The 22,337-nt window shown below is 43.7% G+C and overlaps 1 protein-coding gene across 2 annotated transcripts in view; it reads left to right on the top strand.

Moving 5' to 3' along the window:
- Nucleotides 1-3,988: 3,988 nt before the first annotated feature.
- Nucleotides 3,989-22,337, top strand: part of LOC149310450 (forkhead box protein N2-like) — a 70,969-nt gene continuing 52,620 nt past the window's right edge. Inside the window, exon 1 of one of the 2 annotated variants that reach the window (XM_089528971.1) lies at nt 3,989-4,048. The gene's annotated coding sequence lies outside the window, so the exon portion shown is untranslated. Of the gene's footprint in view, nt 4,053-22,337 lie in introns of both variants that reach the window. The other variant, XM_089528972.1, reaches the window with a different exon arrangement.

Here is a 22,337-nt window from a genome sequence, read left to right as displayed (position 1 = left end):
AGAGCCTCGTGCCCCCCTTTACGGAGCCTCGCGCCCCCCCGGGGGGCCCGCCCCACTATTTGAGAAAGGCTGAACTAGAGCAACATTTGGTGGTAAATAGTCACCTGTGTGGTTGCATAGGGAGAAGCATTATTGTTATTTTAAATGCATTAACTATCTTTTAAACAAACCTCTTAAAGGAAAACATTTAAAAGTCCACAAAGGATTTACATTATCTTAAAACATGCCTGTGGCATAGTGGTTTGAATGCTGGACTCCCACTCTGGAGACCAGGGTTAGATTCCCAGCTTGGTCATGAATCCCACTGGGTGACTTTAGGCAAACCACACTCTCTCAGCCTCAGGGGAAGGCAAGGGCAAAGTTCTTTTGAACAAATCTTACCAAGAAAACCCCATGATAGGTTTGCCTTAGGGCCGCCGTAAGTTCAAAATGACTTGAAGGCACACAACAACAAAGGCTTATATAACCTAGGATATACATAGTAGAGTTTACAACTTTAGATAAGTATTATTATCTGTTAGGTTTTTAAAAGATCAAGTCGTACTTTTACTCTGAATAATTGATCTATAACAGGGAAATTCTCTACTCTCACGTGCTACAGCTTCATAAATCCTAATACAGGTTGGAAGCTCCAAATGCCACAAAAATCTCCAAGTGCCACACTGAAAAGTTCAGAGATTCCAGTTCTAACTGTTGACAGCATAATAAATTTTGACAAGATCTGAAAGGCTTGTGCATATGTGAAAAAGAGATCAAGAACAGGAGGGTGTGTGTGTGTGTGTGTGTGTGTGTGTGTGTGTGTGTGTGTGTGGTTTGTTCCTCAGCTTTTCCTAGCAAGGCTGGAAAAGAAATACGCCTGCAACCCTGGAAAACTCAACAGTACTGGCTCAAATGAACCAATAATGGTCTGACTCAATGTAAAACATTTTTAATTGGGACTACATTTGGCACGTTCTACCAAAACAACACTTGAAATGTTCCTAATGCAAAAGCATGGGGGCTTCTTTTGAGATGATGATGATGATGACGACTTCTTACCCACCTCTCCCCTTTGTTTGCCTTTGTTTTTTGAGGTTTAGCACTCCCAAAGTGGCAAGATGTTTTATTAAAAATAAATGGTGATTTATCTCATTGGCAAAAACAAAACACCCATTTGAATCTTCTAGACCTTGGGCCCTAGTTTCATACTATGCAATTTTATCACTATAGCTGCACAGTGAATGCAGTTTGACACTGCTGTAACTATCATGGCTCCATCCTTTAGAATCCCAGGATGTGTAGTTTGTTGTGGCGCAGCAGTGCTCTGAGTCTAAATATATTACAAAACTACAAATCCCAGAATTCCATTGAGCCATGGCAGTTAAAGCGGCAGTTAAAGGGGAAGGCAATGGCAAATCTCATCTGAACAAATCTTGCCAAGAAAACCACATGGGTCACTGTAGGTCATAAATAACTTGAAGACACACAACAGCAACAAATGCTACAGCACTATGGAGATTATCAGATGGGGGGACAAAGGATGGGAACAAAGCGGATCGCTCCTGTCCTTATCTCATCCTTATTATGTGATTGCACAAAAGGCTATCGCACACATTGTGATTATCACACATGTCATGAAGCTTAACAGAACAACACAGTGGTGTTCCAGGTCAGATGAAATGCAGATCAGGGGAAAGGCATTCGTGCTGTGCAGGATTGGATTACACATCCTCTGCAAATGCATATTTGCAGTTTGGGTGTACTACTCCCAGATTCAATCCTGAGCCTTGAGGCCCTGGTTTCTATGACAGTCAAGGTCCAAAACACACTGCAGAAATAATCCAGATTGAGACAGCTTTAACCGCCCTGGCTAAGTGCTAGGGAATCCTGGGAATTGTCTTTCTTGTGGCACCAGAGCTAACAGAGAAGGCTCAATGTCTAACAAGATTACAGTTCCCAGAATTCCCTAGCATTGAGCCAGGGCAATTAAAGTGGTATCAAACTGGATTATTTCTGCAGTGTACTTGTTATTGTCTTTCACTATACTTTTCCACTCTCTTTCCCACACTCACCCTTTCTCTTTTCTTACACAAAATAAAAATCCACACCAGCCATCCTTTGCACATTTGGAAGTAGGGATGGTTGCCATGAGGTAGAGCTAGTGGGTGTTTATTGTGTGTGTGTGTGTATACACATACACACACACGCTCGTCCCTCCACATTTGCAGCTTTGATCATTCACGGATTTGATTAATATGGTCTCTCTAGGAATATCTAGGTCCTCCTCCAGTGAAACTCTATGGTCAACTTTAACTAAAAGTCACACTGAAGGACCTAGAGATTCCTAGAGAGCTCTCTCCACTAGGCTTCTGTAGCTCCTCCAGGGCAAGTCTATGGTCAACGACTGCAAGATGTCGACCACAGAGTTGCACTGGAGGACCTAGAGATTCCTAGAGGGGTCTTCTCTCAGGCAAAAGAAATAGTGTTTTTGATATCTGCGGTTTTCCCACATTCACGGGGGTCCTGTGCCCCTAACCCCAGCAAATGTGGAGGGACGAGTGTATATGTACATGAATTCAAAGATATAGCAGTGCTAGTTTGTAGATTCAGTACGCAGAGAGATCTTGTAGCACCTTCAAGATGAACTGAAATAAAGAAGTTGGCAGCATGAGCTTTCACAGACTTCAGTCTATTTCCTCAGATGCATTTGGTCAATGCAAATACATCTGAGGAAGAAGACTTTAGTCTATGAAAGCTCATGCTGCCAACTTCTTTCTTTCAGTTGTCTCTAAGGTGCTACAAGATCTCTCTACATGTATTTATATATATGTATGTGTAGATATACGTATGTGTATACACATCTATATGTGTGTGCGTGTATGTGTATGTCTCTGGTGTAGTGGCTTGATGTTGAGCTGTGTCTCTGGAGACCAGGGTTTGAATCCCTCCTCAGCCATGAAGCCTTGGGCAAGAAGTCACACTCTCTCAGCCTCCTCAGGGGAAGGCAATGGTAAGCCTCCTCTGGACAAATCTTGCCATGAAAACCCCTTAGGTTCACCTTAGGCTTGCCATAAGTCAGAAACAACCTGAAGGCCCACAACAACAAGTGTGTGTGTGTGTGTACTGGTCACTACTACACAATCTTGTCAAAGGGGAAATGTTTACTTTTATGTGTGTGTGTATATATATATATATATATATATAAAATGCATATGTGTGTGAGTCTATATATATGTATATATATATGTGTGTGTGTATATATGTGTATATATGGCTACACATATATGTGTGTATATATATGTGTGTGTATATATGTGTGTGTGTATAGATACACACATATGTGTATATGTATGTGTATATTTATATAAATATATATATGCGTGTGTGTATACTGTATATATATATATATATGCATATATGTGTGCATATGTATATGCTGTGTGTATATGTGTGTGTGTATATATATATATATATATACACACACACACACACAGTATATGTATATGTAAGCATATGTGTGTGTGTATGTGTAAATGTCTGTGTATGTGTGCGTTTCTTTTAGACAGACACACACACAGTCAGACAGAGGCGAGCCAACCCACCAAGCGATGCCGCGCGCCCCCCTTTTCCTCGAAGCCATGGTTCCGTCCGCCCGCCGCCGCCGCCGCCGGAGGAGGAGGAGGAGGAGAGTGGAGGCGCGAGGGCCGTTCCAATTGCAGAGGAGGGGGGTGGGCAAAGTCCTGCGCGTGAGGGAAAGGCGGGCTTTTGGGGAGGCTGCTGCAGAGGCAGCGGCGGAGGGGGGTGGAGCCAGAGGCTTGGGCGCCTTGTTGCTATGGAGAGAGAGGGAGGGAGGGAGAGAGGGAGGGGCGGGGCCGACAGACAGGCTCCTGCTGCTGCTGCTGCTGCTCTTGCGCAGCCAGGGAGGGCAGGCGAAGCCCGGGGCAGCTGCTGCCGGTCGGTGTGACACATATTGTCCCCCTCCTTCCTCCTTCCTTCCTGGAGGTGTTGGTGCTGCTGCTGCTGCCGCTGCCATATTGAGATCCCTCCGTCCCTGAGCTTCATGAGGAGAGTGAGTGAGTTGCAGCCTTGCCTTCTTCCTCCTGGGTCTCTTGGGGGTCTCCTCCTCCTCCTCCTCCTCTTCTCCCCTCAGCCTTGGGATGGCCTCCCTCAGTTGCATCGCCTGCTTTTTAACAATGAATCTACCTCCACCTTCCTTCCCTCTCTCTCTCTCTCTCTCTCTCTCTCTCATTCTCTCTCTCCGTCCGAACTTCCCTCCGTGAGAAGGAGTTCCTAGTTTTGCATGGCTCTCTGGAGGGGCCCTGGGTTTCCCTCCTCCGCTTCTCCTTTGCTCCACAATGCGGTGTCTGGGGCGCCCATATGGGGACACACACACAATGGGGGCCGGTTGTGTGGGAAGTTCTCTCTGTTGAGTGGGATTCAAGGGGGGGATGAATGGTGGGCTCCAGAGAGTATGCATATATATGTATGTATATATATATATGTGTGTGTGTGTGTACACACCACACACATACATATGGATATATATATATACACACACACACACCACACACATACATATGGATATATATATATACACACACACACACCACACACATACATATGGATATATATATATACACACACACACCACACACATACATATGGATATACAGAGATATATGTACACACACATGGATATATATATATATGTATATATGACACACATGGATATATATACATATACACACACACATATATACACACACATACATATGGATAGATATAGATACACACACACACACACACGGATATACAGATATATATGTACACACACAGATATATATATGCACACATACATATGGATATATATATGCACACACACACACACACACACACACACGGCTATACATATATATGCATACACATAGATATATACACACATATGTATACACACATTCACATGGATATATATATACACACACACACACACACACGGATATACATACATATACACACATATGGACATACATATATACACACACATAAGGATATATACACTCACACAGAGGCATGGCTATACATATTATTATTATTATTATTATTATTAACATTATTTATAGAGTACTGTAAGTTTACACAGCTCTGTACATAAAATAGAATTAAAATAAAGTGGACCTGATACTTTTCACATTCGTGAAAATAGAATATAATACAAAATATAATACATAATATCATTCAACAAAAATATATAAACGACAGATTAAAATAAAACACCACACACACACACACATGAATATACATGTACACACATCTATCTCTGGATACAATATGGCTAGAGAGATGGGGCCTGTGTCTCTATGGCCCTGGGAGTGAGGGAAAGGGGTTGAGCGTGTGTCAGAGAAACAGAGAGGAAAAGGGCAGGGTGAACAGAGGTCTCCATCACAAAAGAAGACATAGCACCACAAAATGTAGGACTATCAAGAACAATGGAGGACCTTATCAAAGGAAAGCCCTCAGAGAAACTGGAAATCCATCTTTCTTAATCATGCTCAAAATGGAGGACCTTTTGGAATTCCTCCTGGACAGAAGGTTGAAATGGAGGACTTGACCTGGAAAAGGGCCTCTGGATTTTGGACATTTCTTGCATCTGTGTTGTGTAGCAAAAGGCATTTGCATTAGGAAGCCAGCAGATTGTGTGTGTGTGTGTCTTGCTTGGTGGTTGTGGGGGGGAAAGGTGTGCTTGGAATTGGGGAAAACACTTGGAGGAAATATATTTCTGTGATGATTTAGGTCTTCTGATCCAAGGAGAATGGGATTCCTTGTTCAAGCTTGTTGTCCAAATGGTGTGTGTTTGTGACTGTGTCTACAAGATTGGTGGCTGGGTTTAAAAAGGAGTGTTTGGAGCTGGAGGGAAGGAACACTTGGGGGAAATACATGTCTCTGTGATGAATTAGGTCTTTGATCCAAGGTGAATGGGGGACTCCTTGTCCAAGCTTGTTGTGCAAGTGTGTGTGAGTGTGTGTGTGTATACATGCTTGATGGTTGAAGGAAAAAGGCTGGGTAAGAACACTTTGGAAAAAATATATTTCTGTGATGATTTAGGTCTTCTGATCTAAAGAGAATGGAGACTCCTTATCCAAACTAGTTGTGCAAATGGGCTATGTGTGTGCGCGTGTGTGGTGTGTGTAAGATGGATTGGCACATTGGAAAGACTGGAGAGGAGGAATATTTGGGCTAGACCTCTTTGGAAAGGGGTGGGAAAGGAGGGATGGAGGAAGGAAAGGAAGGAATAAGGAAAGAGACGAAGGAAGGAAGGGGAATGGAGGGTTTGCTTTGGGATTGGGAAGAATAGTGTTAGGCGATCATGGATCCCTTGGAGAGTGACCAATGAGGGGGAGAGCTAAATAAATAATTACACTAAATACATTTATGAGTCAGTTGCTCCTCTTTGATAAGTTATCTTTGCACGCTCTTATGGAAGAGTTTTTAGACCAAGGACTGAGTTTTAGTGGCTCTTCCTTGTTTTTATTTTTGGGGGGTGGATCCCTATTTTTTAATTCCCCGCTTCCCCAATCTTCCTCAGAGCTCTCCCTTAAGCCCTTGGGGGGGGTTTCCCTACTTTTGGGGGGAAAAAGCCCCTTTCCTTTCCTTTGGCCAATGATCCTCTCCCTCTCTTCCATTTCCCCCAAGACTTTGAATTGCATTTTGCCATGGGGTGGCCTCCAACCTTCTCCCTCTTCTGGAGGATCACAATAAAGGGGACGAGGAGGTATTTGGGCCTTTGCATGCTCCCACCCCCAGGACTTCTAGGTTCATGACATTGGGAGGCTGCTGTGCATTGCATGTTGCAAAAGAAAATGAAAGAAGCAACAAAGTTCTCCGGAGGCCTTGAAAAGTTGCATGATGCAACCCAAGCCTGCCTCCACCCTTCCCCTTCCTTGTGCCTCCAAATGCAAACCTTTTGGAGGGTGTGGGGGTTGCATTTTCCTGCTCTGCCCTACCACCAGTTGCTTGGGGGCCTCGTGGGGCTATTTGGGGCCTCTTCTTGCCTCTTCCCCTCCATTTTAGTTGGGATTGTGACAGCCACGTGGCTGGAGGAGCTTTGCGCACAGTTGGGGCTTTGGCAGCTCCAGCTCCAAAGGAAAAAAGGGAGGAAGCCCCTTTCTTCCCAGGGGAGCTTTGCAGAAGAGGGGTCCCCATTCCTCTCTCATCTTTCACATTGCACCCCCTCTTCCTCAGGCTGAGAGTATGTGGCTTCATCATTTTCACATTGCACCCTACCCCTTTCCCCAGCAGATGCTCAATTTCATGCCTAGATGCAGGCTCTGTTGTTGTGGTGGTGTGTCTTTCAAGTCCCTTCCAATTCAAGTCCCTTCCAAAGGCTTTTCTTGGCATTAGTTTTTCGAGGAGGCTTGCCATTGCCCTTTGATGAGGCCGAGAGTATGTGACTTCATCATTTTTCAGATTGCACCCTGCCCCTTTCTGCTCAGTTTTGTGCCTGTATTCAGGCTCTATTGTTCTTTTGTGCTTTCAAGTCCTTTCCAACTTATGTCGACCTGAAGGGTTTTTCTTGGCAAGAATTCTTCAGAGGAGAATGGCCATGGCTTTCCTCAGAGGCTGAGAGTATGTGACTTCATCACTTTCACATTAAACTCTCCCCCCTTTCCTCAGCGAGTGCTGAATTTTATGCCTAAATATATGCTCTGTTGTTATTGTGTGCCTAGATTTCTTAAGAGGAAGTTTGCCATGGCTTTCCCCTGAGGCTGAGAGCATGTAACTTGGCCAAGGTCTCCCAGTGGGTTTCATGGCCGGGGTGGTGGTGGTTCAACCCTTGGTCTCCAGAACTGAAGTCCAAAACTCAAACCACTATGCCAGGTTGGGTCCTTCAATGGAGATCTACTATCTTATAACATAAAACCATCAGACCTACCATAGTTCTACTTTGTTGAGGCAGCAGAGAACAAGCCTCCACCTCCTCTTTGTGAAAGCCCTTGAAGCATGCAATCTTCTCTTCACTAAGCTGAACATGCCCAGCTCTTTCTACCTCTTCTTCATATGTTTTGCCTTCCATACCTCTTATCATCCTTGTTGCCCTTCTCTGAACCTGCCCCAACCTATCTATAACGGTCTTAAAATAAGGCACCCAGAACAGTATGAAGTCCTAATGAGGCCTGACCAGGATAAATTATAGTGGGACTGTTACTTCCCCTGACTTGAAAACTATGGTTCTATTATTGCAGGCTAAGATAGCATTTGCCTTCTTTGCTGCAGCATCATGCTGCTGGCTTATGCTCAGTTTATGACCAATAATAATCCCAAGGTCCCTCCCACCCTGAGGCCTGCCATTAGCAACAGAACAATCCACATGCAAATCACTTCTTCCTTCCCAGGGTCACACACCAAACTCCTTTCCAGGCAAGCATTCTCTGAAGATGCCAGCCAGAGATGCAAGTGAAATGTCAGGAAGAAACTCTTCTAGAACGTGGCCACTGTCAAGAGAGGTCTAGTGTATGTACAGTATTACAAAATGTGTATTGCAGCACTGAAACAGGTTGTGGATTGTGTTAACCAAGGACCTGTCTGCTCTGGCCAGGATACTCCAGGGACTGCATGGAGGAAAAAGGCAAATGCTATTTTAGATTGCATCAATAGAAGTATAGTGTCTAGATCAGGGGTAGGCAACCTGCGGCCCGCAGGCTGGATGCAGCCCGGCAAGGCCTTGGGACCGGCCCCAGCCCTTGCCGCCAGAACCTTTGGCCTCTCGTGTGAGGGTGTGGGGCCTTTGGCCTATCAGGAGGAGGCGGGCAAGGGGGGGCAAGCGGTGGGCAAGGGGGGCAATTGTCTATAGAAGCCTCCGAAACATGCATGTATATTAACATTTTTTAAAAAATCAGCAATTTTTTTTGCGTGTCCTCCATTTTTTTATAAAAAGTGTCCTCCGTTTGAAAATTTTGTCCTACATTTGTCCCGGTTTATTTATTTATTTAATTTTTAAAATTATTTAATTATTTATTTTTTGGCTTCGGCCCCCCAGTTGTCTGAGGGACAGCAACCCGGCCCCTTGCTCAAAAAGGTTGCCTACCCCTGGTCTAGATCAAGGGAAGTAATAGTGCCACTCTATTCTGCCTTGGTCAGGCCTCACCTGGAATACTGTGTCCAGTTCTGGGCACCACAATTCAAAAAGGATGTGGACAAATTGGAGTGTGTCCAGAGAAGGGCGACTAAAATGGTAAAGGGTCTGAAAACCATGCCTTATGAAGAAAGACTTAGGAAGCTGGGAATGTTGAGCCTGGAGAAGAGATGGTTAAGAGGTGATATGAATGCTCTGTTTAAGTATTTGAAGGGGTGTCACATTGAGGATGGAACAAGCTTGTTTTCTGCTGCTCCAGAGATTAGAACACGGAACAATGGATGCAAGTTACAGGAAAGGAGATTCCACCTTAACATTAGGAGAAACTTCCTGACAGTAAAAGCTGTTCAACAGTGGAACACACTCCTTCCTCGGAGCGTGGTGGAGTCTCATGCTTTGAAGGTTCTTAAACAGAGGCTGCATGGCTATCTGTTGGAGATGCTTTGATTGTGAGTTTCTGCATGGCAGGGGGTTGGACTGGATGGCCCTTGTAGTCGCTTCCAGTTCTATGAGTATGATTTTACCTTGGCCCTGGATTTGCCCTGACCTGTCCCTATTACCTTGTCTTCTGATCCAGTATCAGGCAGCTGTTTTCATGTGTGTCCCACTGAGCTGCCCACCATGTCTGCCACTTTTGCGGCTCACTTAACTCTAAAGTCAGAATATGGCATCCAGTTTTGATCACATGGCTGGGTGCCTTCCTTTAACATTAGAGCAAGCAACTGGCAGCAGCAGTGGATGCGCCAGACAACAGAGCAGGATGCATTTTAAACAGTTGTCCTGCGTTGGAACAGAAGTCTGCGTATCTTCCCGGAACTGAGCAACTGTGAAGTATGTTAATTCATTTTAAGGGGGGTATACCCTGGTTCTAGGAGAGTTAGCATGGTGTAGTGGTTTGAGCAGTGGACTACGACTCTGGAGACCAGAATTCGAATTCTGGCTCAGCCATATAAACCCACTGGGTGATCTTGGGCAAGTCACATTCTCTCAGCCTCACAATGGCAATGGGAAATCCCCTCTGAAGAAACTTGCCAAGAAAACCCCATGATAGGGTCGCCTTGGGGTCGCCATAAACCAGAAATGACTTGAAGGCACCCAACAGCATATCCTGGTTCAAGTGCTGAACAGGCTGGATGTTGTTCAGTCTGTGAACCAGAACTAGGGTTTGGGCCATGTGTCATCTGATCTCCCCATCAAGAGGACAGGTAAAGGCCATTTTATTTGGCCCATGCAGACTGGGCCCAGGCATTTCAGGATGATCAGAAGACAACCCTCTGAAGTGAGGAGAAGGTAGCTTAATGTCCACAGGGAGCAAGTTTGTTTCTTAAAGTGAGCAGAAAGTAGAGCGTGAGAAGTGGTATACCAGAAACATTTATCACATGACCTTGCAACAGAGTTCCTCCTTCCTGTCTCTGTGTATTATGTTGTCTGATCTTTCAGCTCAGTCTAGACACAAAAGGTAAGCTCACAGGCAGTTTCCTCATGCTCCCCCGGTCTGTTTGATGCATATGAATTATGTTATTCTCCTCTTACTTAGATTCTTGCTTTGAGTGCCTTGATGGAATCATTTCCCAGTCAACCCAGTGTTTTCCTGCAGGGGGAATAGTATATTTTATGAGGTGAAATGATACGTATATTCATTCCAAGCTGCAAGCAGAGATGCTGAACAAGCCTATAAAGTGCCAGAAATATAGATGTAGGGGCTTGAAAACAAAGCAGAATAAGAAAGAGTGCAGCATTTTCCAGTTTTTACTAGTCAGGAGAGCCAGTGTGGTGTAATGGTTGAGTGTTGGACTATGATTCTGGAGACCAGGATTCGATTCCCCCCTCACCCATAAAACCCACTGGTGACCTTGGACAAGTCACATGCTCTCAGCCTCAAGGGAAGGCAATGCCAAACATCCTCTGAATAAATTTTGCCAAGAAAACCGCATGATAGGGTTACCTTAAAGGCACCATAAGTCAGAAACGATTTGAAAACACAAAATAACAACAACAATAACGGATATACTCTGATTTCCCCCTGCGACATCAATATTGCTTGCACATTGTGAGGTTTATGTAGATGAAGGATAGGGAAAATCAAACCTATGGAATGCAAGCAACCCGAACTCTTGTTTTTGCTAGTCCCTCAGCACTTTAATCTCCAGTTTGAAAAATGGTTCTAAATGATAAATTATTAAAATCTTGTGGGAACAACAACAACAAAGAGTATGCTATGATTTCCCCATGTAGCATCAATATTGCTTGCATACTGTGAGGTTTATGTAGATGAAGGATAGGGAAAATACACCTGATGGGTTGCAAGCACCCCCAATCCGTGTTTCTGCTAGTCCCTCAGCCCTTTAATCTCCAGTTTGAAAAATGGCTCTATAAAATAAACTATCAGTGCTTCAGTTTTAAAAATGCTGTGGAAGGACAGCAAATAGGGGGCCGTTTTGGCTTTTCTGGAAGGGGAGTTTCATAGCTTAGGGGCCACCATGGAGAAGACGCTGCCTTGCATCCCCACAAGCTGTGACTTGGAATGTGGTGGAACTAAGGGTCTCTCCTAAAAGTCTCAGGACACAGGCAGGCTCATACGGAGAGATACGGTCCTTTAGATAGCCTGGACTTGAGCAGTATGTCATAACTAGCACTTTTAATCAGAAAGTCTGGAGGAGGGCAACCAAAATGGTTAAGGGTCTAGAAACCATGCCCTATCAGGAGAATCTTAGGGAGCTGGAAAAGAGAAGGTTAAGAGGTATGATAGCCCTGTTTAAGTATTTGAAGGGGTGTCATACTGAGGATGGAGCTAGCTTGTTTTCTGCTTCTCCAGGGAATAGGACATGAAGCAGAGGAAAAGAGATTCCACCTTGGCATCAGGAAGAATTTCCTGAGAGTAAGAGCTGTTTGACAGTGGGACACACTCCCGTGGAAAATGATGGAGTCTCCTTCTTCGGAGGTTTTTAAACAGAGGCCATCTGTTGGGGGTGCTTTGTGTGTTCCTGCATGGCAGGGGAGTTGGGCTGGATGGCCCTTGTGGTAGTAATAATAACAAGAACAACAACAATAATAAAAGGTATTTATATCCCACCCCATCTGCACTCAGGCAATCGGGGCAGCTGACAGCATTAAAAAATTGTATAAATTTTATCCCCCAACCCTCCCTCCCTTAAAATAGAATTAAACATTTTACACCTTAAAACATTTTAAAAAATAAATAACAATGTAAACAATAGATAAAAACAAACAAACAACAATAGATAAGCAAACAGCAAACGGGATCCATCCATTACTTTCTCTCTTTGGTGGCCATGTGTCTATTCAGGAAAGTCCTGCCAGAAGAGATCCATCTTAACAACTTTTTTGATCACTTGGTCACTTCCAACTCTATGATTCTATGCATTCAGGTCTTTTAGTCCACATCTCAAGTCTCTATCTACAAGTCTCAAGTTCTTGCAAGATGCTTTCAAGCCAAGTCTCAAGTCTAGGAGCCAATTTTTAATAGAAATAAAAGGAGGCAGGTTTTTGTGGGTTTTTCGGGCTATGTGGCCATGTTCTGGCAGAGTTTCATACAGTATAGCCAAGTCCTTTCCAGGCAAACATTCTCTGAATATGCCAGCCATAGTTGCTGGCGAAACGTCAGAAAGAAACTGCTAGAACATGGCCACATAGCCTGAAAAACCCACAGAAATCTATGGATGCTGGCCATGAAAGCCTTCAGCTTCACAAAAGGAGGCAGGATGCACTTCTCAGAGGGAACAGCAAGCGTGTAAGGCAATGTGTTTAAGGTAGGGGTGAGGTCTTATTGGCAGCCTGTCTCTGCGGCATGTCAGAGCCTTCTAAAGCTTTTTAAAAGCTTTAAAAGGATCCTTCTGCCTCAAGATCACTTCCTAATGCATTTGCCTTTCCCTTCAGAGAAATGCACCCCGCACTTTGTGGGCAGATCTTGCCTGCTGCTTGAAGTGAATGGCACCAGCAAGTCAGTCACTAAATATAAACAGGTCTCAAGTCGAGTCAAGTCAGTGTGCCATTTTTGCCAAGTCAGGTCATTGAAGCTACTTGAGTCCAACTTCAGTCTGAGTCAGCTGACTTGAATCTACATCACTGCTTTTTCAATGTGCTTGGAAATGACCAGAAGCCAGGGGAGCTTTTGGTTCTACAAACCCAGTCTAATTGCATTGGAGTTTTTCTCCCATATGTTTCTGTGAGGTTTTGATACTTTGACAAATGGCTGTATAACTGAGTGCTAGGTAGCCTGACATTGTATGCCTAATGCAAAAATTAGGATGCTCAAATGGTTTGGAACAATTCCCATTTGCTGTTTGTGTGTGTTCAGAATTCTCCCTCTTGATTACAGAGTGTAGAAGAGTAACTATTTGCAAAGAAAAAGTAATTCATGTCTATGCTGGTAGTGGTGAGTATTCTGGGAGCTGCAGCCTAGAAAACCCGCTTTTCAAAGCTTTGTGTATGGTCCATATAGATAGTGTGATAGTATGAAGTGAGGCATTCCTGTAGCATCTTCAGCCTTTGCATACTTTCTGCGACTGTAGATGGGATCTGACTAATTGAGGACATAAATTGTTTTAGCTTTCTGGTGCCTGAAAGCTGTATATGCAAAGACCAAAACGGATAAATTCAGGTTCATCACATGGGACCACGTTCCTATGGTTTATGTGCTTTTTCAAAGAAAACAGTGCCATGTGTGGGCAGAATGTCACATATACAGTAGTGAGCAAGATGCCAACGGATCAAAAATCCTGTTCAGAAAGTTTGCTGAAATCTGTGCCTAATCCTGTTTCAGAATTTGTTTCCAGTACTGCCTTTTGGCAGGTGGTGGCAGGTAGAAAAATTGCAGATGATGTGCTCTAGAAACTTATCTACTTTTTTCATCCACTCATTCATTTAGATCTTGCATTCCTCCAAAGATGAAAAAGTCTGGATGAAACAAAATAGGTTCAAACAAAATAGAGCAAAAACTATCTAAAATGCAAAAGTTAAAACCATTTAATAAACCAAAGATAGCAGACCTTGTTGAGATATTTCTACTAGCATGTCATCAGTTTCCTTTTACCCTCCTTGGATCCCATTGTAGGAGAAAGATGGGATATAAATCCTTCAAACAAACAAACAACTTTTTTTTACTTCTTTGAATGTGACTGCTGTTTCGTTACATTACTGAATTATTCTCATAGTGGTGCAAAGGCAGTTACCAGTATTTTAATCTGCTAGCTAGTGACTTTTATCTCCCTGGGTTTTTTTTTAACTGGGTAGTTTGTTATACCTGTTATCTCTATTGTTGATTTGCTGATCTTTGACCATACTAAAGTTGTATGTGTGTGCAAAGTTGAAAAAGAGATCAAATTAAAAACATGAATTTCAAACAATTTAAAAACCATTTAAAACATAATTGTGAAGAGTTAAGTATAGCATACCCCATTAAACATTAAACTTAGGTTGTAAGCCACTTTAAGTCCCATTTTAGAAGAAAGGCAGGTTATAAATCAGATAGATAGATAGATAGATTCTTCTGCAATGGCTATTTAAATAAAACTGTGTATTTGCCTGCTGGCAGAAAGAGAGGAGAGAAGGAGGTCAACCTAGCATCCCATTGGAGGCAATTCCATAATTTTGGGAGCAGCCACTAAGAAGACTCTCTCCCATGTCCTTGTGAAATGTGCCTGTGATGGTGAAAGGACTGAGATAAAGTACTTACAGGTCTCAAAATGTAGCCAGGTTTATATACACACATCCCATTGTCACTAGGGGTCTACACCAATGATTCTTGGTCCTCCAGATGTTTTGGAGTTCAGTTCCCAGAATTCTCCTCTTCCTTCCTTCCTTCCTTCCTTCCTTCCTTCCTTCCTTTCTTTCTTTCTGCTGGCCATGTTGGCTGGGGCTTCTGGGAAGGGAAGCACAAAACAAATGGAGGATCAGAGTTTGGGAACTACTGTTCTACACTGTAGAAATAATGCAGTTTGATACTGCTTTAAGTGCTGTAGTTCCATCCTATGGAATCCTGGGATTCGTAGATTTACCAGGTCTTTAGCCTTCTCTGTCAAAGAGTACTGATGCCTTCCAAAATTACAAATCCCAGGATACTGTAGGATGGAGCCATTTCAGTTAAAGTGATGCCAAACTGCATTATTTCCACAGTGTATATGCATTCTAGATCTCATTGTCAGTCGGAAACACCTACGCTTAGCCGACAAGGCTCTCCTAGACCACCTTTTGGAGGACTACGGAGAGGCGATACGAGCAGCTAAGAACTCATTCTATGGTGCTCGTGTCGCATCCGCGGAGTCGCGTCCAGCAGAGTTGTTCAGGGTGGTTAGGGAGCTAACTCAGCTCCCTCCCACCCTGAACCAGATCCTTGAACCTTCTAAGGCCTGCTGTGACCAATTTAACAACTTCTTCGCGGATAAAACCTCTCGGATAAGCGAAGGTCTTAACGCCGGCATTAGGGCAGAACCAAGGGTAGAGGCATCCAGAGCCTCCGTGGACTCCATTAAACTGGATCAGTTTGTGTTGGTCAGTACCGATGATGTGGACAAGATCCTTGGAAGCGTTCGGAAGACAACCTGCTCCCTCGATCCCTGTCCCTCATGGCTAGCGGCTCAGGGGGGACCGGTGGTAACCTCGATGTTACACCGGATTATTAATACATCTTTGAGGGATGGGCAATTTCCATCCAGCTTGAAATTGGCCACTATAAAACCGCTGTTAAAAAAGCCCTCCCTCGACCCTCTGATGCATAGTAATTATTGGCCAGTCTCGCTGCTGCCATTTTTAGGGAAGGTGATCGAGAGGGCGGTTGCACTCCAGCTTAAATCGGTCTTGGATGAAACAGATTATCTGGATCCATTTCAAACTGGCTTTCGGGCGGGCTACGGGGTTGAGACGGCCATGGTCGCCTTGGTCGATGATCTCCGTCTGGGCATCGACAGGGGAAGCGTGTCCCTGTTGGTGCTCTTGGACATCTCCGCGGCTTTCGATACCATAGACCATGGTATCCTTCTGGAGCGCCTGGCGGAGGTGGGAATCGGGGGCACTGCACTCCAGTGGTTCCGTTCCTACCTCTCTGGGAGGTTCCAGATGGTGCAGCTGGGAGACGTGTGCTCCGATAAGAGGGCCCTCACAACTGGGGTCCCTCAAGGAGCCATTCTGTCTCCCATGCTTTTCAACATTTACATGAAACCACTGGGAGAGATCATCCGGAGACATGGGGCGCGGGGTTATCAGTACGCTGATGACACCCAAATAGTCTTCTCTATGTCTCCGACTGATGCAGTGACTGAGGATGGCGTCTCTCCTCTCGTGGCCTGTCTGGAGTCGGTAATGGGCTGGATGAGGGAAAACCGACTCAGTCTGAATCCAGAGAAAACGGAGGTACTTGTGATAGGTTCCCCTGGTCCAGGAATAGCGGTGGTTCCACCTGTCCTGAACGGGATCACGCTTCCTGTGAAGGACTCTGTGCCCAGTCTGGGGGTGCTTCTCGATTCGTTGCTTCACCTCACGGCTCAGGTGAATGCGACGGTCAAGAGCACCTGTTATCAGCTTCGGCTTATTCGCCAGCTGCGCCCATATCTGGCCCAGGGAGACCTTGAAACGGTAGTACATGCTCTGGTAACCTCTCGATTGGATTTCTGCAACACGCTCTACATGGGGCAACCCTTGTACCACACCCGGAAGCTACAGATGGTACAGAACATGGCAGCCAGACTGGTCACTGGCACTTCCAGGGCCGGTCATATTACACCTGTACTTAAAGATCTACATTGGCTGCCTATTCGCTTCCGGGCGCAATACAAGGTGTTGGTTATAACCTATAAAGCCCTACATGGCTTGGGCCCAGGATACCTTGAGGACCGCCTCTCCCCATACATTCCGCCCCGCACCCTCAGAACATCTGGGCAGCAACTACTGAGGTTCCCAAGGGCTAGATTAGCCTCCACAACAAGGAGGTCATACTCCATCATCGCCCCGACCCTCTGGAATACGCTGCCCATAGAGCTCCTCTCGGCCACCTCCCTGGCCCAGTTCAGGAAGGAGTTGAAAACCTTCCTGTTTCGATCAGCATTCCCCGATATAAGTTCCAGCTAGTTTCCCCCCCCCCGCCCCGACAGCAGGGGTAGCTGGCTGGTGGGGGTTTTTAATATTGGTTTTAACAGTTGTATTGTTATTTGTATTGTTGTCTATGTTAATTTTTGTTTTAATTTGTTGTTGATATGCTGTATTGTTTTGATTGTTGTTCACCGCCCTGATCATAGGAAGGGCGGTATACAAATAAAATTTTTATTTTTATTTATTTATTAGTCCTTTAGTCACTTAGCTTCCTTCTCCAGGTGCATGTGGATTAAAGAAGGCAAAACTACATATGCACAAAACAACCACTGATGGATGCCAGATGTTTAACCTCCTTCAGGTGATTCCACTTACCAGCAATCGAGCCCTGCATTATAGAGAGAGAAGGAAATTATATCATACTTGGGAAAGAACAGTCTTTTTGTAATTTTTTAATTGTAGGTTTTTAGAGTATAAGCTGCTCTGAGTCCCAATTTTGGGAGAAAAGCAGGATACAAATTAATTAATTAATTAATTAAATTTCTCCATTGGTTAAATATGTGGTATGTTTTGTGTTCTTCAAAGTTTATATCCTTCAGAGCTTGAAAAAGTTTATTTAAAAAACCCCTAAGGATTGCATCTGCACTGCAGAATTAATGCCGTTTGGCACTACTTTTAACTGCCATGACTCAATGCTAGGAAATTCTGGGATTTGTATTTTTGTGAGATATCTAGCCTTCTCTGTCGGAGAGCTCTGGTGCCACAACAAACTACAAATCTCAGGATTCCATAGAATAGAGCCATGACAATTAAAGTGGTGTCAAACTGCTTTAGTTGTGCTTATGACAGCAGCCTACAAGTGCCACAGTCCCCTAACCAGCATGGCCATTGGCGGGTTCTGGGATTTGTGATCTAAAAAAGGGATGCTTCAGAACTCTGATGTTCCTTTGGCAGAAATGAATTATGGCGTAAAATATTTGGCAGAGAAGACCTTGTGTTTTGGCCTCGAGGTAGATCCTCCTGTTTTCTCTTTACTGATATCAGAATGAAACTGTGAGTCATGGAGTCACTTATATCTTGATGGTTTTTCTGGGACACGGGTTTATATTGAAATCAGGGAACATGTTCCAACTATATTTATTGGGGATTGCTATGTAGGAAATGATAGAAAGAAGAGCACAGCCCTTTCCATGAGAAAGAAATTACATATCAGCAAAGGTTGGAAAGTCACTTTTTTGGACTCAGTGGTGGCTGGTGGCTTTCACGTCACTAGGGTGGTAAAACTGTGGAAGGTGCTAAATCTATATTTTTGGGTGGGGGTGAGGTTTATTATCTTGGATTTTGTTGTTAGGTATCTTCAAGTCATGTACAGCTTTTGGTGACCCTAAGTGACACTATCATTTCTTGTCAGGACTCAGAGGAGGTTTGCCATTGCCTTACCCTGAGGCTGAGAGAGTGTGATAAGCACAAGATCACCCAGTGTGTTTCATGGCTGAGCAGGGAATCGAACTCTAATCTCTAGAGTCGTAGTCCAACACTTATACTTCTACACCACACTTGAATAGCTTTTTAAAAATTTGGACTGGATCCTGAATTGGACTTGCTGCCATACTACCATGGGAACCCAGATCCATTACTGGGCTACATCTCCCAGAATCCCCCAGCTAGTGGCCATGCTGGCTAGGATTTTTTTTTTCTTGGAGTTGTAAATCAAAAGAGAGTTTTTCCAAGCTCTGTGCTCTGAAAACCTCTGTGTGGACTAATGAACAAACGCAAGCACATGTCACTGTGAAAAGTTTCCGAACTGTACTATTTTAGGCTCTAGGCTGTACTGCAAAGTTTACTCCCTTCCATTGAGATTTCTCTTCCTCTTAACATCTTGCATATCAAAGAGACCTTTGTTCCTGTGTGCTCATGTCTTCTTTTTGTTCTTCTGTTCCTTTAGGTCATTCTGACTTACAAAGACCATAAGTGTCAAAGCTTTTAACATAGGCAAACACTCAGAAGTATGTTTCTGCCCCTGCATATGTCTGGCATTAAGTTATTTATATTTTTATATATTTAATAAATATCCAGTCTTTCTTCAGATATGGGACCCAGAGTGGGGGGCTTACAACAAAATGCACCTAAAACCTATTTGACACAAAAGTTTGTTTTTTAATCCCATTAAATAAACAGTTCTATTATAGAGAAATGAATGGGTCATAAAGCAAACCAATCTAGAATTCTCACTAGAAGTGAGAATTACTAAATGAGGGTGTCGTACTTTGGACATAACATGAGATTATGTGTTGTTGGTGCTGTTAACTGCCCTCGAGTCGATCTTGACTCATGGCGACCCTGTGGTTGACATATCTCCAAGACCCCCTATTTTCCACTGCTTTGCTTAAGTCTTATAGATTCATGCCCATGGCCTCCCTAATTGAGTCTATCCATCTGGCATGTGGTCTTCCTCCTTTTCTACTACCTTTGACCTTCCCTAGCATTATTGTCTTTTTCAGTGAATCATGCCTTCTCATTATGTGGCCAAGTACAGTAACCTCAGTTTAATCATCTTGGCTTCCAGGCTTGATTTGTTCAAGGACCCATTTCTTTATCTTTTTGGCTGTCCGTGGTATCCTCAGCACTCCTCTCCAGCATCACCCCAAAAGAGTTTCTTTTCATTTCATCTACTTTTTTCACTGCCCGGCTCTCACATCTGTACGTGCTATTAGGAAACACACTGGACTTGTACGATTCTAATTTTTGTGCTAAGTTATATATCCTTACGCTTTGGCATCTTCTCTAGTTCTTTCATCGCTGCCCATTCCTAGCCTTGTGATTTTGTGTCTGAAGTATCCTTTCTGATCAATGTTTAATCCAAGGTATGGGAAATCTTTAATTATTTTGATTTCCTCATTCTCTAGGTTGAATTTATGTACATCCCCCATGGCCATTATTTTTGTTTTCTTCGTGTTCAGCAACAAGCTTGCCTTTGCACTTTTCCCACCTTGATCTTGTTCCAGGTCCATGAGGTTTTCTGATAGTAGTATGGTGTCGTTAGCCTATCATAGATTGTTGATGTGTCTTCCTTCTATCTCCACTCTTCCATTGTTGAATAAGATGTTATTCAACATCTTTATCAATGACCTGGATCATAGAATTGGGAGCATACTTATCAAATTTGCAGATGACACCAAATTAGGAGGAATAGCTAATACTCTAGAGGACAGGATCAACATTCAAAATGGCCTGAATAGACTAGAAAGCTGGGCCAAAGCTAACAAAATGAAATTCAGCACGGAGAAATGTAAGGTACTGCACTTAGGGCAGAAAAATAAAATGCACAGATATAGGATGGGGGACACCTGGCTGAATGAAACTACATGTGAAAGGGATCTGGGAGTCCAAGTAGACCATAAGTTGAACATGAGTGAACAGTGCGATGCGGCAGCTAAAAAGGCCAATGCAATTTTAGGCTGCATCAATAAAAGTATAGTGTCTAGATCCAGAGAAGTAATAGTGCCACTGTATTCTGCTCTGGTCAGGCCCCACCTGGAATATTGTGTCCAGTTCTGGGCACCACAATTCAAAAAGGACATTGAGAAACTGGAGTGTGTCCAGAGGAGGGCGACTAAAATGGTGAAAGGTCTGGAAACCATGCCTTATGAGGAACGACTCAGGGAGCTGGGGATGTTTAGCCTGGAGAAGAGAAGGTTAAGAGGTGATATGATAGCCCTGTTTAAATATTTGAAAGGATGTCATATTGAGGAGGGAGCAAGCTTGTTTTCTGCTGCTCCAGAGAACAGGACCCGGAACAATGGATGCAAGCTACAGGAAAAGAGATTCCACCTCAACATTAGGAAGAACTTCCTGACAGTAAGGGCTGTTCGACAGTGGAACACACTCCCTCGGAGTATAGTGGAGTCTCCTTCCTTGGAGGCCTTTAAGCAGAGGCTAGATGGCCATCTGTCGGGAATGCTTTGATTTGGATTTCCTGCATGGCAGGGGGTTGGACTGGATGGCCCGTGCAGTCTCTTCCAACTCTATGATTCTATGATTCCAGTCCAAGCCTGTTTGTATGATATTTTCAGAATATAAGTTGAACAAGTAGGGTGAAAAGATGCATCTTTGCCTGATCCCTTTGTCAGCTGGAAACCATTCTGTTTCTCCTTATTTTGTTCTAACAGTTGTCTCTTGTCCTTAAATACAGATTTCTCATCAGGACTGCCAGATGTGGTGGAATTTGCTTAAATAAAACTGTTCTAATTTGAACTATGCTATTTCCTTATAAAATGTTAAAATACAAATATGCATGAATTGTAGATTAAAAAACACATTCATATACATCATCAAGTGGTGAGCGACATCTGCAATGTGTGTGACGTCCAAATGTACGTAGATATAAAGGGGCAGCAAGGGTAAAATGTTTGAGTACTACTGTTCTGTGAACAGTTTTGCAAACATATTCATCACAACTCATACTTAAAGCAGTGAGTGAATTTCATAAAATCAGTCTGCCTTCCCTCTCTCAGACCCACAGAACATGTAAACCATGGCAACCCCAAAGCATCCGCCACCATGCTGGAGGTTGGAACAGATGGCTCTCACAAATGGCATGATCCAGTTGGGTTCCCTTAGGGAAAAACTTGGGAATGATCGTGCATATGAACATAAAGGAAGATTAATTAATAGAGGCATTGTTGGTGCCTGGATTTGGTTGCTCCTATTAGCACTCTAATTATGTGCTAGTTGTGCTCTTTTATGGAGAGGTCATACACAGCATATAGAAAATACTCCTTTCTTTTTTGAGGCTTCCTTTCACTAAGAGCTGTATTTTAAGAGAACTGTGTTTACTGTGCTTAAATTTATTAAAACAGAATGTCAGATGAACATATTCAATCTGAGGTCAACTTTATTTACTCCTAGTAAAGTATGTATAGAAAAGTTAGCATAGTGTAGTTGTTTGGTCTAGGACTTTGGGAAACCAGGGTTCAGATCCCTGTCCAGCCATAGAAACCAACTGTCTGACATTAGGGAAGTTGCACTCTCTCAGCCTCAGAGCAAGATAAAAGGCAAACTCCCCTCTGAACAAGTCTTGCCAAGAAAAACCCATGATAGGTTTGCCATCAAGGGTTGCCATAGATCGAAATATTTGAAAGGATGTCACATTGAGGAGGGAGCAAGCTTGTTTTCTGCTGTTCCA

This window comes from Sceloporus occidentalis, unplaced genomic scaffold (assembly GCF_023333645.1).
Source record: "Sceloporus occidentalis isolate IW3139 unplaced genomic scaffold, rSceOcc1.0.p SCAF_6, whole genome shotgun sequence".
NCBI lineage: Eukaryota > Metazoa > Chordata > Lepidosauria > Squamata > Phrynosomatidae > Sceloporus > Sceloporus occidentalis.
This window is presented reverse-complemented; position numbering and strand designations above follow the sequence as displayed.